We start from the raw sequence: 6001 nt of genomic DNA on the forward strand, positions 1-6001 counted from the left end.
GAGTGGTCTTATTCTCGCCCAGTGGGATTAACACTTGTCCCCGAGCTCCTGGTGGGTTTCCTTGTTTATGATACTTTGAATATAAATTGGGATTTTACAAACTCCAATGTATTTCAGTTAGTTAGCTTGAGCTCATGCTGGTAATTCCAGCACTCAGCAGAGATATCGAGACTGTCAAAACAAAACAGAAAGAAGCAGAAAGGGATAAAAGATTGAAATGATTTGTTCATAGAACGAATCGAGGAAACATGTTTGCCTATCTATCCTGAAAAGCATTAGGATAGACACAGAGGGAGAGGTACCCAGGGCAAGGTCTAAAGGAGATGCCAGGAGCTTCCCTGCTCTCTCAGGGTACCACCTTCCAGGAACTGCCACATGACCAGCTGTCGAGAGTTCTCTGAACCCTGACCTCTGAGGTTTCAATGGAGATATCAGTACAGATATCAAGAAGATAGGCTGGGTGGGGAGCCAAGCATTCCCCCTCCAGCTGTGAGCCAGGCTCTCAGAATGCCAATCTGATGGCCTGCCCTTGGTAAAGGGAGGCCGCAGGATTTGTTTGTGGCCGGCTCCAACACCTACAGGCAGGAGCAGATAGATTATGGTTCCTGGAACTTCCCTGGGAAAGAGAAATTCTAGTTGCTGTAGTCTGTCTCGGAGACACACAGTGCTGTGTTACTGAAGAAAGGGATAAAATGTTTTGCCTCATATAAACTGTACTGGTTAGTTTCTGCCAATTTGACCCAAACTAGAGGCACCCAGGAAGAAGGACACTCAGATGAAGAGCTAACTGCCTTCATCAGATTGGCCTGTAGTTCATTTTCTTGATTGCTGGTTGATGGAGGAAAGCCTAGTCCACTGAGGATGGTGCCAGTCCTGGGCGGGTAGTTCTGGGGTCTATATGAAGGAAAGCTGAGAAAGCCTGGAGAAGCAAGTCAGTTTCCTGCCACGGCTTCCCTCAGTGACTTGTACTGTGACCTGAAAGTATAAGCCAAATAAACCCTTTCCTCTGCAGGCTGGTCTTGGTAATGGTGTTTTATCACAGGAACAAAAAACAGAGTGGAACAGACCTGATGTCAAAGGTTTATCATTTGTCACTGAGACTACAAAACTCTGCTCCATGACCCTGGTTGACAGTAACTGACAGCTGCTCTGCCAGCATCTGTTTAACAACAGGCTCTCTGGCTGGAAGTGAGCAGGCCACCGCAGTTTCTGATTTCTGTGCTTAAGTTTTTTCAGTGCAGCTGATTTCAAGCTAAGGAGAACATGTCGTTGTAGTCGGCGTGGGAAAAGCTGTGCAGTTACATCTCCAGAGTCTGCACGCTAAGTAGAGAGACTGGAGCTTGACGCCAGTTATCAAATGTATGTGCGGAGTTGGTTGCTAGCTGATTCTCTGCAGAGATGAAAGGGTGCTGCTAACTTTTGCATTTCTCGTTCACTAGAGTACATTAAAAAGTAGATCCAAAGATGTGGCAAAGTCAGAGATCCACACCCTGCTTTAACTGACAAGATTGGCCACCCCTGTCTGCTGTGCCATTTTACAGATGGCTGAGGTGCAGCTACCTGAACCTGCCCAGAGCTCCCAGGCTCCTGAGAGCAGCTGAGTGGATACACTCAGGCAGCCTGGCATCTGAGTGGAAGGAAACATGGGGGGAGAGATTTTTTTCCCTGACAACCCTCTCTACACTTGTCACACTCTGTGACTGCTGTCCTACAGGCTTGCTTTCTTGCTCTCCTCTATGTTATCACATGTATTCCATCACACACACAAACACACACACACACACATGAACACACACTCACATACACATGCACACACAAGCACACACATACACATATACACATAAACACACAGGCACACACATGAACATACACAGGCACACTCACACACACACTCACATACACATGCACACACAAGTACACACATACACAAAGAAATACACATGCACACACACAGCCACACACATGCACACACACACAGGGGTACACACGAACACACACGGGCACAGGGCACACTCACACATGCACACACAAACACAGACACACTCACACACAGACACACACAGAGACACATACATACACATATAAACACACATGCATACACATATACACACTCACACATATGCACACAAACAAAAACACACATACACACACAGAAACACACACAGGCACACACACACAAACACACATACATACACAGGCACACTCACACATACACAAACACACACACACACACCATTCGTTCCTCTCCTCTGGATATCCTTTCTAGTTGTCATCCCTCCTCTGTGTATTCTGGGGTGACCCCTCTTGTAAGGGAGTACTGATTTTTTTTTTTTTTTTTTTTTTTTTTTTTTGGCAAGTAGCAGTAACTCTGTCCCTATTAGCTGTTTGCTTTCTTGTAAACTGGGGCACCCAAGACCACAGGTGGAAAACAGGTGAGGGAACAAAAACAATAAAATTAAAACCACAAGAGTAAAGATGATAGTTTTGTGGGGGAGGTTGTTTTGTTTTTTCTTTTCTTCTTTCTCTCTCTCTCTCTCTCTCTCTCTCTCTCTCTCTCTTTCTTTCTTTCTGTTTTTTTTTCCAGACAGGGTCTCCCTGTGTGGCCCTGGACAGCCTGGACCTCCTATGTCAGCCTCACGCTCACAGAGACTTTCATTTGCCTTCCTACTTCTGGGATTAAAGGCACATGCCATCATGCCCACCCTATTAAAAATGACATAGTTAAAAGATTTTTTTGTTGTTGTTCTTAATTACATGTGTGCTTTTATGTCTCTGTGTGGGTATGTGCGTGTTAGTACAAGGTTCCCCCAGAGGCCAGGAAAGGGCATCAACCCCCTGGATCTGAAGTCGTAGACAGTTGTGAGACACCAGGCATGGGTACTGGGAAACAAACTCTGGTCCTTTGCAAGGAAAGTAACTGTTCTTAATGAAAAGCCATTTCTCCTGCCCCTAAAACGACACATTAAAAATATGTATTTGTTTTTATATTATGTGTACGAGTGTCTTACCTGAGTGTTTGTCTATGACCACATGTGTGCCTTGTGTCTGCAGAGATCAGAAGAGGATACTGGGATTTCCCAGAACTGCAATTATAGATGACTTTATGAACGACCATATGGGTGCTGGGAATAGAACCCTGGTCTTCTGCAAGGGCAGCCAGTGCTCTGAACTCCCAATCTGTCTCTCCAGTCCCCCAAATGACACACTTTTTAAAACAACACTGTAGCGAGTATTTATGCAGCAGGTACCTTGTACTGAGTATAATTAGTAGCTAGAGGGTTTTTTTTTTTTTTTTTTTTACAGTCCATGGGACAAAGCTGGGTGACACAGACCTGTAATCTCAGGGCTCAGGAGGTTGAAGCAGGAATTGAAAATAAGCCTCAGCTACAAATGGCGTTCTGGGCTAGCCTTGGCTACCTGAGATCCTGTCTCAGAAACAAACAATCAAACAAACAAACAAATCAAACTAAGGCTTAGGGGACATCACACACAACTGCTCCCTCTGTTTAGGATCCAGGGTGACATCTCGGATGATATCTCAGAACCTTCTGTCTTTTACCTATTGTGGGTAAACCCTCCGCAAACATGGAGTGACATCCCTCTGAGACCCTTTCTTTTAACTTTCAGCTGTGCACTCAGAATTGGAATGGTTGCATCTCCTCTTAACGTTTTTCAGACATTCTGCCGTGTTCAGCACAGTATTTGTACCATTTTACATTCCCACTGATATTATATCAGAGTTTAAATTTTTCAATTTCACACTGGTCTTTAAAACAGGGTCTTACTAGTAAGGTAGCCCCAGCTGGCCTACAGTTCACTGTGTAGATCAGGCTGGCTTTAAACTCACAGATCCAACTGCCTCTGCTCTGGACTTGATGGCACTGTTGCACATGAATTCGCAGCATTCAGTCTGAGGATACCTTCACAAGTCCTGCACGAGACCAAGCTGCTTAAAAGTCCAGCATGGAGTTGGGAGGAATCCCTGAGGCCGCATTCCCTGATGAGAGACTGTTAGCTGTTGGGGAAGGAGAGTCTTTTTTTTTTTTTTTGCAGTGTGGCTACTATGTTACCTGTGTTCCAAATGACTGCATGCCCGTGTGATATTCGCAGAACAAACATGATCCAGTGAGTTAAATTATAAAATAGCATGAAAATGGAGGGAGGTATGATTGGAGTCCCAGGGCAGTTGGAGTGGGAAGCTAGGAAGAAAAGAAATGATTGAAATATGGTTGCTACTCTGATGAAATTTTCTTTTTTTAATATACAATTTATTTTTATTTTGTGATCATTGGTGCTTTGCCTGCATACATGTCTTTGTGAAGGTGTCTGAAGCCCTGGAACTGGAGTTACAGACAGTTGTAAGCTGCCAAATGGGTGCTGGGAATTGAACCCCGGTCCTCTGGAAGAGCAGACAGTGCTCTTAACCTCTGAGCCATCTCTCCAGCCCAGGAATGAAAATTTCAAAGAACGAATTTAAAATTTTCCCTTAAAAGAAAAGTGTCTCTGTGAGGATGACTTATATATATCCCGCCATATACTCTCCAAAACTGTGATCTGACTCTGCAGGTGACTGGTAAGCGGCGGTTAGATATTTGTGTTGAACAATCGGATGGGATCACTTCAGTAACTGAGTTCTCCAAAGAAAAGCAAGAAATGCAGAGGTTGTTTTAGAGTTGGGTCATGTTCTAAAATGAGTATCTAGCTCTGTGGTAACAGTGAGACGGTGCCGAGCCTGCTCAAGAGAAACGAGGTCAGCCGCTGGACCTAGCTGCATGCTCTGGGTTATATTTTTGCAGCAGTGCTAAAAGGACTCCACTTGTCTGTGTTAGCCTTCTGTCGCTTACAAAACACTTAAGACAATCATATTAAAGAGAAAATGCATTCTGTCGCAGAGTTTGAACTGGCCCAGGTGTCTGGGGCTGTGCTGCAGGACATGGTGGTAGGGGCCGGGTGTTCATGGCAGAGAAAAACGGTCGTGTCAGCCAGGAGGCAAAGACAGAAAAGAGTCAGGTCCCATTAGTCTCTTCAAAGGCATTCCCCTAGTAAACTGAGGATCCCACACTAGGCTGATCTCTCAGCATGTTCCATCAACTCCCAAGAGCACCAAGGCTTTGACACAAATCCAAACTATATCACAACCTAAGAAGCAACGACCAGATTCAGAGTATAAGGGCTTGTTTGTGTGATTCCGTCATTCAGGAGACTGAGGCAGGAAGGTTGCTGTTAGTTTGAGGCCAGGTTAGCTGCCTAGCAAGATCCACCCCTGACCCCATCTCTGTCTCTTTCTATTTTCTTTTCTCCGACTCATCTCCGTCTCTATTTTTTTTTTTTTTCAAGATCGGGTTTTTCTGTGTAGCTCTGACTGTCTTGGAACTTACTTTATAAATCAGGCTGGCCTTGAACTCACAGAGCTTTGCCTGCCTCTGCCTTTCAAGTGCTGGGATTGAAGGTGTGCATCACTGTATCCAGCTGCCCCTGTCTCAAAGAAAGAAAAAAAGAACTGAGGGACAAGCTATGTTCAATGAGCGATAGAACAGAAGGAAAAAATGGTACAATCTGAGGGGTCCGAGTTCAGACGCCCTCGGCCACTCATTAGGTACCTGACTTTATACCAGACACAGGGAGAGTGCCATGACACTAGACATAAGCCTACCACCTGAGACTATTTCCTCACAGCCTTTCCTTTAGGGTTTTGGTGTGTCAGGGGACTATAAGATTTCAGGATGGCCCTGGAACCCCTCTGGACTAACTCAGAGGCCCAGCATCCCAGTGTTAGGGGATTGTGAGTTATGGTGTCAACCCCAACTTCCAAAGGCAGTGGCCCCTCACCTATGAGACACAGTCCCACATCCCCTCGTATGCACTTGAAGTTGAGCCCTACACATCACTCTCCCCTCCCCCCAGCTATCTGTCCCGATGGCAAAGCTTTATTTATAAGTGAAGAGATTAATGACAGCCAAAATGAAATTAGCGTCGGCCTGGTGTGGTAGTGCATGCTTGT

The sequence above is a fragment of the Arvicanthis niloticus genome, chromosome 18, assembly GCF_011762505.2.
Source record: "Arvicanthis niloticus isolate mArvNil1 chromosome 18, mArvNil1.pat.X, whole genome shotgun sequence".
Lineage (NCBI taxonomy): Eukaryota > Metazoa > Chordata > Mammalia > Rodentia > Muridae > Arvicanthis > Arvicanthis niloticus.